The 10,324-nt window shown below is 34.1% G+C and overlaps 1 pseudogene; it reads left to right on the forward strand.

Annotated features, from left to right (window-relative positions):
- Nucleotides 1–1,681: 1,681 nt before the first annotated feature.
- Nucleotides 1,682–4,783, forward strand: LOC149545035 (serine--tRNA ligase, chloroplastic/mitochondrial-like; annotated as a pseudogene).
- The last annotated feature ends 5,541 nt before the right edge of the window (nucleotides 4,784–10,324 follow it).

Raw genomic sequence — 10,324 nt, forward strand, 5'->3', positions numbered from 1 at the left:
AGATTTTTTAAAGCCCTCTTTGTACTTATGCTCTACTGTATGGTCTTAACTTTTTGAATAGAAATAATAATATTGGTAGTTTCTCCTTTGGCTAGTGTGAAACTTTAACAAAATTATGCTCATTGTGCACGTTCTTTAGAAAACATCATCCTCTTTTCCTGATCCTCTGGGTGGCTCTCTTGACTCATTGCATTTTGTACCATTTTGGAGGTTTCTGAGGTGTTATTCTGGCTGACAAAAGAACTTATTGCCCCATTGAACTAGATTCTAAGTGACCAAATTTGAGTTAGGTAGGGTACACTGGTATGTCTGTATGATAAATGTAAAAGTTATAAATGCATACTACTATTATAGTAATACAAATAAATAATATGAATGTAGTAAAATGTTAACAACTGAATATTGTTTTATTTTGTGAAATAATAAATGTAACTAAATAGTAAATATACACATTTAACCATTATTTAGTGATTCTGTTAATATTAATCTATATTAAAATATAATAATATAAAGAAATTGTAAATATTTGCAGACTTTGGAATAGTAGGAAGTATCATGAAGATTTACCATCTCAAAGCCATGCTTTTGGTGATTCAAATTTGGTTTATTAAATCTTATACTCTTTATTCTCTAGTCATGATTCAAAGGTGGTATATTATGTATTTTGGTTCTTTGTTATTAAAATAAAGCCCCATAGTTGATTGGTTGCCACAACCAATTTGGATTGTTAAATAATGAATATTTTTTAAAATAGATTAAGTTTTTAGAAACATTCTGATGTTGAATACTGGAACTTTCTTCAGGGAAAGTGATTTTTGGTGTGGTACAAAAGATTTGTGTCTCAACTGTGGAGTGGTGTAATGGGCCATGCCGCTATAGGATATGGCATCATTGTATACTAGAGGTGAATCAAAGTTTAAATAAGGTGGCATATTATGCTATTTGAGTTGGTGATATTTATTATTTTCCATATGTTATCCTTCACTATTAAAGAAAAACACAAAATAGAAAACAATGTTGTTGTTAGGGTTTTGCAAGGGTCAAAGACTCAAAAAGTCAAACAAACATGCTTCTAAATCATTGAACTCTTGAATTGTGTGCTCTAGATTTGTCCGATTTTGTTATGCAATGATTCCAAATTTTTCAAAGGAGAAAACTCCAAAACTTCTTTGGATTTGTAGAAAATTCAAATCAGATTCTGAATTTGGACAAATTGTACCTGAAATCAACATGAAAACTTGCTAATTTGGCAACCTAGGTTGGGTTTAAAATTGTAATAAGGGTTCTGAAAAGATTGCTTGAACCAACTTGTAATTATGTGATTTTTTATCAAGATTTTTTATCAAGATTTTTAATCATGTAGTTTCGAATAGGAGTGGTTAAGAATACCCATCTCTCACAAGCCTGAATAATCCACTTAGCACTCACTGCATCTAGGTGATGCTCACAAAAATGAAACATTATGACTTCTTGAGAGCTCAACTGTGACAGTGCTACTCTGATTCAAGTGCAATTAACAAGCCAACTTAGCTTGCTACCTCATTTGCAAAACCTTCATAAAGTGTTGTGTCCTATGAAACATTGATTATAGAGTTTCTCATATCATTCATTAACAAGTAGGTGGGTTTTCAAGCTTGTATTTTTAGATCCCTCAAATATCTAGCAATAGCTTAGAAAGAAAATGGAACTTTTGTTGACCATGTATTTATGGTGCAAGTTAGGTGGCTCAAAGTTCAATTACCTAAAAAATGAGGCTATTTTATTGGAGATGAGACTCATTAACTGGGCTCTACCAGAACTCACAAGAAGAGGATATGTGCCTTTGAGTACCCCTGATATTATTTGGGCATATGTTCTTGAAAAGTGTGGCTTTCAACCCCGGGCAGAGAATACCTAGGTGTTAAGTCCTTTTATGATACAAAATTTGATTGACAAAACTATTTCTATCATTAATAATTTATTGTCTTAGTTGTCCTTTTTATATGTTCCAAGGTTCAAGTCATAAATCATTGGAGTTATAAGAAGATCAAAGGTTTAAAGATAAGATGGTGCATTTGAAAATTTGAACAACCATGATACAGATATACTAATTTTGTTTTGAGTAGGTATATTCTATATATGGAACAGACTAGTGTCTAGCAGGAACCTCAGAGATCCCAAAAGGGGGAATGTACATGGATTGCATTGTAGCTGACACACTCTTGCCAATAAAACATGTTGCTTTTTCACATTGCTTTCACACAGAGGCTGGTGTTGTAGGCTATGCAATAAGGTATGATTGCATTTTTTTTTTATAGAAGTGTCACTCTCTTGAGTGAATGGAAGTGCACATGTTTTCTGCTGTATTAATTTTTATTGCATTACATCAACATTGGAAACTATGATTGCATTAAATAAAAGGTAATCTATTCCATCCAACATACGTTTCTTGAAATATGAAAAAATTGTTCAACTAAACAAAATGTCTGTAACTTGTATGCACTCCATACTAATAAAAAATTTGGTTTGAGGTTCTTGAAAGGGCCAATGTTTAGATTCATTAAGTTACAAGATACTCATTAATGTTGCTTAGGATTGATAACACTATGTGGAACGGTGTGCAAAATGTTTGGTAAAATCATTATTATCTACATAATGGAGACCATTGAACATGTAAAATCAACAATTTCTTGAGTACTTTGATTTGTATAATACCACATAAAATGTATCGTCAACTTATATTCTACTAATATCTTGCAACTATGTCAAGTTGAAAACAAATGCATGCTCAAAAGAAACTATATTTCATATTGGAAAATAGAACATGCTTTCAAGTTAGTAATTGTCAATAAACCTCCCTGGCTAAAGGTCTGATCTCTCTTGGTAGGATAGGTTGAGGTCCCTAGTTCTTGTAAGGGACTTGAATCTCCCCTCATGAACCCTTACATGTATACTTTAATGGAGATTGGTAGTACGTTTGGATGAGTGTCAATAATCTTTGTTTTCAAGTTAAGCTTTGGGCTCATTATTTGGGGAGTATATCCCTCTAATGTGTGTATTTCATTGGTCATTAAGGTTGTCAAAAATATTCACTCAATTTCAAGAGTGACCTTTGTTATGTTAATACATGTTATGCTAACTAGTTTTATTATTTTATTTGTTGGCTAAGGTATTTTATTAGATGACTATACATTTTTAAATGTAATGGTTAGCTTTTAATTGACAACTATTGGTCCTTAAAATGGTACTAATGCTATCACAAAAATGGCACATTTATGAAAGACCCTCCCTGTATCACTTGCATTGTAAATGGAAACCTCTGGAATAAGGCATTAGTTGTTATATACTAATGCAATCATTTTGGTCTGAATTGTTATTCTTTTTTTTCTACCATGACTTATTATCTTGTAGTGGGGTAGGATTTTTTATGGTTACATCATTGTGTGCATGTCATTGTGAGCTCATCCCCCATACATGGTTCCCCCTGTAGCTTCTTTAATGTGTGGACAAAGGCAATGGAAATGGATTCTTAGCCTGTGAAGTGAAACTTCTTGATTCCCTTCACTTGCCTCTACTCCACTAGACTAAAATATTAGTACTTGGAGGAGAGCACCAATGTGTTCCAGCTCTCTTATAGTTACATGGCAGGTGCATTCATTGAGTTTGAACCCAATCCTCTCTTGCAGTTATAGCTAGTTAAAAGTGCAAGAGGATTTCTTCATTCATCACTTTCCCTTAACCTGTCTGGATATATGAGTCATTCAATTTTATGAAAAATAATTATTTTTGCAATCAGACATACCTATGTTTTATGCCTCCATTCTTATTTCTTTATATACTAAGTTGTGCCCACTATCCACAAATAGAATATTGGTGACAGATGATTGAGACTCCAAGTCATAATGATGAAAAGATACCATGGTTGCACACTGCTTTGTTGTTTGAAATGCTTCATAACTGAATATAACAGATATGTGTTATATAGATTCCTCAGCTCCTTCTGGTGAGTGATTAGTGAACTAATTTTTTTTTGAATTTCTATTGCCTAAAGTATAGCTATTTTTTCTGGGTTGTTGGGTAGGGGTTTGTACCGTGTCCATTAGTTCAGTAAGGTTGAAATGTTTGTGATATGTCATCCAAAGGAAAGTGAATTATTCCTTGAGGAGCTAATTAGCATTGAGGAAGATCTCTTTTCTTCACTTGGATTACACTTCAAGTGAGTTGGAAATCTTTGGCTATTTAATTGATTATACAACATTATTTTTTTATTTTTTTGTTTTACAATTTTTGATTTTTGGTAAGACTCTAGACATACCTTCTGAAGACTTAGGTGCACCAACATACCGCAAGTATGATGTGGAGGCATGTATGCCAAGTCTAGGGTGGTATGGTGAGGTATACCCTAAACTGTAATGTCATTCAACAAGGACAATATTTGATTGGTATATAGGAAAAAAATATGCCTCTACAAATATCCATGTAATAATTATACAAATTTTCTTATTTTCAGATATCTAGTGCATCAAACTACATAGATTACCAAATTTGTCAACTTAATATTTGATTTTGACCTGTAAGTGCAAAATCAACTCTTTCAGTGACTGTCAAGCCCAAGAAAGGGAAAACCCCATTGCCACCATTGCAGTTTGTACATACGTTAAATGCAACAGCTTGTGTTGTACCTAGAATGATTATATCCATACTTGAAAATTTTCAATAGGAAGCTGGGTCTATAATTGTTCCAGAAGTTTTGAAACCATTCATGGGTGGTGTTGAAGTCATATATCCGAAGTTGAAACAATAAAGCATTTTCCTAAATGTGAAGATAATTTTGTGATATTTTTTTGAACCATTGTTTCTGAGCAGGACCTCAGATTTAGCTGCTGAGTGTATGAAATGTTTTCCACCTCATACATTTTAGTACTCATCTTTCTTGACCTTAGTAATCATCAAATGGTAGGTTAACTACACATTTATTGGGATAAGTTGTAGGTAGGTGTCTTAAATGCATTTTTGCATTTCTTACTTGATCCCTTAGTAACTTAAAGATCCAAAAAAGTATAAAATAGTGTTCTTTGAACATTCATTTTGTTCAAATGAAATTTAGAGGGGATATTATCCCAATACTACAGACTATAAATAAGAGAAGATGTAAATACAATATGTTGTCTACTACATCACACTTTGCAAAGGGAGGGCATTCTTCTTCAAAAGATCATATTGATAATGATATAGCAGATCACACAGACAACATGAGGATATTTAATAGTAGCAAGTTCTCATTTATTTTTATTTTTATTTTTACATGGGGGTGTCCCCGTGACCTTAGCCCAGCGATGACTAGCAGCCAGTGCGAGCTTAGGGTGAGACTAGTCCCCCATGGGTGCAGAGCAGCAGTAGGCAAGGCACTCTCACCATTTGAACCCAAAGGTAGAATTAAATTCAAGACCATGAGGGTCACCCATGACTTCAAGCATATCCATCTAACGTGTGTGCTAGGGGTCGCCCTCTACAAGTTCTCATTTATTATGAAGAAAGTCAGCAGACTGCTTCCATAAATATTCTTGATTCATATGGAAGGAAAAATATTTTGAGGAGGCCATCTTACTATAATAGTTGTTTGTCAGGTAAGAAATAATTATAGTTTGAGACAAAAGAATTTGAAACAAGATCAAGGGAGAGTTGGTAGTATTTTTGTTAAAGAGTCTCATGACAATGCCAAGAATCCTAATGATGTCAAAATGATGGAAGTGAAAGACAACAAAATGTCCAAAGGTGCAATCAAATAATGTCAAATCAAAACAAAAAATTGCTCCTAGAATAAGAGGCAATCCTGTGAATAACACTATATTTGCAAGAATAATGCAGGTGCACATATGTTAAATTCACATTGGAATGGTTAGGATTTTATTTGTGATCTTGATAGTAATTTCTAACAATGGAGTTCAAGAGATTGGACTACTCATTCTCTATTTAGTATGCACTATTCTCAAGAAATGGTCAAGTTATTTATCAAGGAAGCTTACGAAAAGTCCATTTTTTGTTAAATGTTCAAAGAATGACTGTTGAGTGACCTTAATAGTTAATTGCTTTCATGTTTGCTAACTGCAAAAAGGGTGATTATCAATACCAACACATGGTATCAAAGGGTCCAGAAGAACAATATGATAAGAATATGTTTGAAATGAGCTAGATATGTATTTAAAACATTGATAAAAGAAACTGACAACTGTTTGGTATTATGCTAGTGTTTAGGAAATGTATAAAAAAATATATTTACAAACTATGTTGTAGGATGGTATGTTCACTTGATTATGCAGTTGTAATTAATATGGATTATTGAAGGAAATCATAAATCAGAAAGTATAAAAAGAGCTCCTTGTCTTCCAACTATACATACCTTATCCAACAAGCCCACATCGAAGCCTTGCTTGTTTTATGTTGAATAATGATCTTTGATGGCTCATGAATGCTTAACTAGGTTAGTAAGAGTCGTGTGCCCTAAAAATGTAAAATTTCTCCTTTAAGACAAAGGACCCACTTTTCAATATCACTTGGTAAACCCTGTAATAATCAATTTACAAACACCCATTAAGTTAAGCTCTGTTCAACTACTATTTTAGACTACTACTTCCAATTTGGGAAAACAATTTTGTTTGTTTGCATCTGATTCAAGAACTTATTGACTGGCTCAACTTTATGAATTATGTTTATACTCTTTGAACTATCTTGAAGCAACTTATCCAACTTTATATACAATATTGGAAGAGTTTATGTTAGATCTTCTTTAAGCTAAATAGACTGCTTCCAAACAATGAGTTTTCCCATTAAATGGATGATGAAAACACAACAACTATACTATTTTACCTTTTAATAAAAGTGGAAGCAGATGCAATACTCCTGTATGTAGACAAGCAAGGGCCTCTATATGAGAAAAGAATGCCCAATGGCCTAATTCATTCTCATTCGAAAGAAAATGCATTGTAGCTTTAGGACCAGTTATCATAATCTCATGTGTGTCATGTTGATGAGAATGAGAAACAAGTATCCGACACAGGCTATGGTCAACCACCCGAATGCTATTCACTCTCACTAGTCAGTCATAGCTGGTATTGAAAGAATAGTTCCACAGTGGGCCAAGTCGACATAGGGCACCTGCAAGAAAATTTTTTCATGGGCAAACCCTATGAGAAATGCCAATCCGATATCTGCACTCACCAAAGTTCAGAAAATGTGAGTGAAAAAGACACACAATTTCATCCTGCCTTCCCAACCATATCCAAGTTCAAAAAAAATGGGCAAACATATTTGGCGTGCACTCACCAAAGTTCCAAAAAAATGGGAAAATATTTGGTATTTCTAGTATTTGCATTGACTTTGTGGGTAATTTGATGTTGGTCAAAATTTCAACCAAAGGGGGGGGGAATTTGTGACCAACGCGGGAATGAAAACAAAAAATAAAGAGGATTCATAGTGTTGGTAAAAAATTTTGGTAGAAAAATGGATGCAAATGTACTAGTGTAGTCTATGAGAAAGGTTTAGTTGGCATTCAGGATGGTATATTCAATGATATATTGTATGTTCCATCTTTGTTTGCAAACCTTCTCTCGATTTCTTAGATTACATGCAATGGATCAAGGAAGACAATTGAGTTCACTGTAGATTCAATTGGATTCCTTATTGCTATAGGGACAGTTGATCAGACCACCCTTCTCTACACCTTCTCACACTTTTGTTCACCATCTCCATTGTTGGAGCACAACTCTTCTCTTTCACAAGAGCATCATGTAGTGTAGTCAGGATACTTGAACCTTTGTATTGTTCCCGTGATCACTACTTTAACTCCCACACCACATCTAGTTGAGGTCTTTTCTCTTCAGCTAGATTCTTCTTTAGCTCTACTTGACCCTTTAGCTCCATTCATCGAGCCTCCAGGTGTACTTATTGAGGATTCTACAGAGGACATTCATCTACTCTTTCATGATAGTGTCAGCACACTTGCCTTGGGGATTCCCTTTCAAGATCCTCATGTTTTCTCCTTTGAGCATCAATTAGGCCTTCCCATTTCACCTCTCATTCGAGGGTTTCCTTCTTTTTTTCCCTTGTTTCTTCCACATTGGAGTTTCATTGGTTCAATCCTTTCTATAGGGGCTCCATCATTCTGGGGGGCCTTTGGTGTCTCTTCTCTCTCTCATGGAGGGGGTGGTTGTACTTATGATTTTGAGAGAGTCTCTTGAGCCATTTCTAGGCTATGCTTGGGATTATGGAAGTTGTCCTTGGGGGTTCTTGTTGAGGCCTTCCTTCCTTCATGTTTTTTCACCATGTTTGTTCTATCTCTTTTTGGAGAGGAGTTTTTCCCACTGGGTTTTCCCTCTTTCTTCATTTTTAGAGAAATTTCACTACATTATTGCATTGCATTGTACTTGGGTACCTAACATTGCCTAGTAGTCGGGACCCATTATGCATTTCATCATAGATTTTGTGAGCTTAAGTGCATGCCCCTAAGTTGCACTTAAGGGGGGGGTGTTAGTTTAAATAATTATTATTTACACTTTACTTAAGTTTACTTAGGATAAATGCATTATTTTATTATTTATTAGTTAGACACCTAAAATTATGCGTACTCATATGAGTTGTCATGTTGACAACACAGAAGCAAGAAACTCTATTTTAGCACATGGTGTCTACAACACTGGAGTTTGCATAATTAACTAAGTTTCCATGTATACAACATAGTTATTTACACTCTTATTTTAGCACATGGTGTTTGCAACACTAGAGTTTGCATAATTAACTAAGTTGTCATGTAGACAACATAGTTATTTGCACTCTTATTTTAGCACACGGTGTCTACAACATAATTTTATGTCACACACCTATGTAAGCTCATCTTCTCATCATTGCACTAACTCATGTGCTCAATGGAGGATAATCCACTTTTGGTGGACATGTGCTTAGTTGTTGAGCTAATTTCTTCGCTCACTCCTAGACATTCTAGAAGCATTCTAGAGGCCTTTATATACATGCACTCCTAGTTTATTTGTACATCAATTACATCAATTATCTTGGAATACATTTTTGCTCTTAGTCCATTGAGATTTCCAAGTTGTGCTTTTTTCCTTCTTTGGTTTCTCTTCAGCAATAGGTTATTTGCATGCAGGTGTTCTTGGTGATCTGTGAAGTTGGTTATCACAACTTCTACATGGTATCAAAGCTTCCCTACTGCTGCCTGGTTTGGAGATCTTGAAGCTAGAATTTTTTTCCAGTGAGCAGATTTATTTTTCAGCAAATGGCCATTTGACAGTCATATGACCGTCAAAAATTTTCCTATGCCTATAATTTTCCAAAGAGCTTATTTTTGGAGGAGCAGTTCATTTTTTGACCATAACTTGAGCATATAGAGGTCTTGAAAAGCTGGTTTTAAGTCAAAGATGATTATGCAGGTTTCATTTTGTTACAACATCATTTAAGCTCCTATTTTTGGCATTGAAGTAGAGGCTTCAATTTCCACCCTCTTTGCATCTAGCATCCATTTTTTTTCTCATTTTTGTGCTTTCAGTAGTTATTTCTTTGGTTTACAAGGGATTTATTTATATGTTTTGGGGGGTGCAACTTCCTTTCTGTAATTTACTTCAGAATTCACCCTTCTACTTCTGTCTTCTTCTCTCAATGTAATTTACTTCATAATCGACCCTGCTAGATACATACATACATACATCTGCATATACAATTTTATCACCTCATTTAACTAACTTTACTTTCAAATGAAAATTTAGGAACTAAAATATTAGAATCATACAAAGAAATCATGGAGGAAAGTCAAATAGGTAAGAGAATGAATATCCATCTTTGTGATTCCTAATACAAATATTTATCATGAAGAGGGCTCATTAATGGAAGATGAAAACACAATAACCAAATTGAAATAGAGAAAAGAATGGAGACATACCAAGCCAATGTTAAAAATGAAGAAATGATAGTTATGTAAAGTATAAAGAGGATGACGATACTCCTATGGTTCAATGTATAGCTGAGAAAGCATCCAAATTAGAACCAATCTCTGTAGTCTAATAGGTTCAATCAATTAAAACTGTCATATATAATGAAGATGCAAAAGAAAGTCACAAATGGATATTAAAAGGTGTAAGATGTCCAAGTCCAAGTGCACCTACAAAACCAATATCAAGTGTATTTCAGAAGTTTCAGAGCTCTTGTATCCTAGGTTTATCATGAATACCATGAAGGCATAGACCCATTTTATTATCATTTTATACCATCAAGGGCACTTTTATGGTTTAGTAAACACTTAAAAATCTTAGATGACTAGGTCTTTAAGAAATCCAAT

The sequence above is a fragment of the Cupressus sempervirens genome, chromosome 8 (assembly GCF_028749045.1).
Source record: "Cupressus sempervirens isolate cs-2001-9-10 chromosome 8, ASM2874904v1, whole genome shotgun sequence".
Lineage (NCBI taxonomy): Eukaryota > Viridiplantae > Streptophyta > Pinopsida > Cupressales > Cupressaceae > Cupressus > Cupressus sempervirens.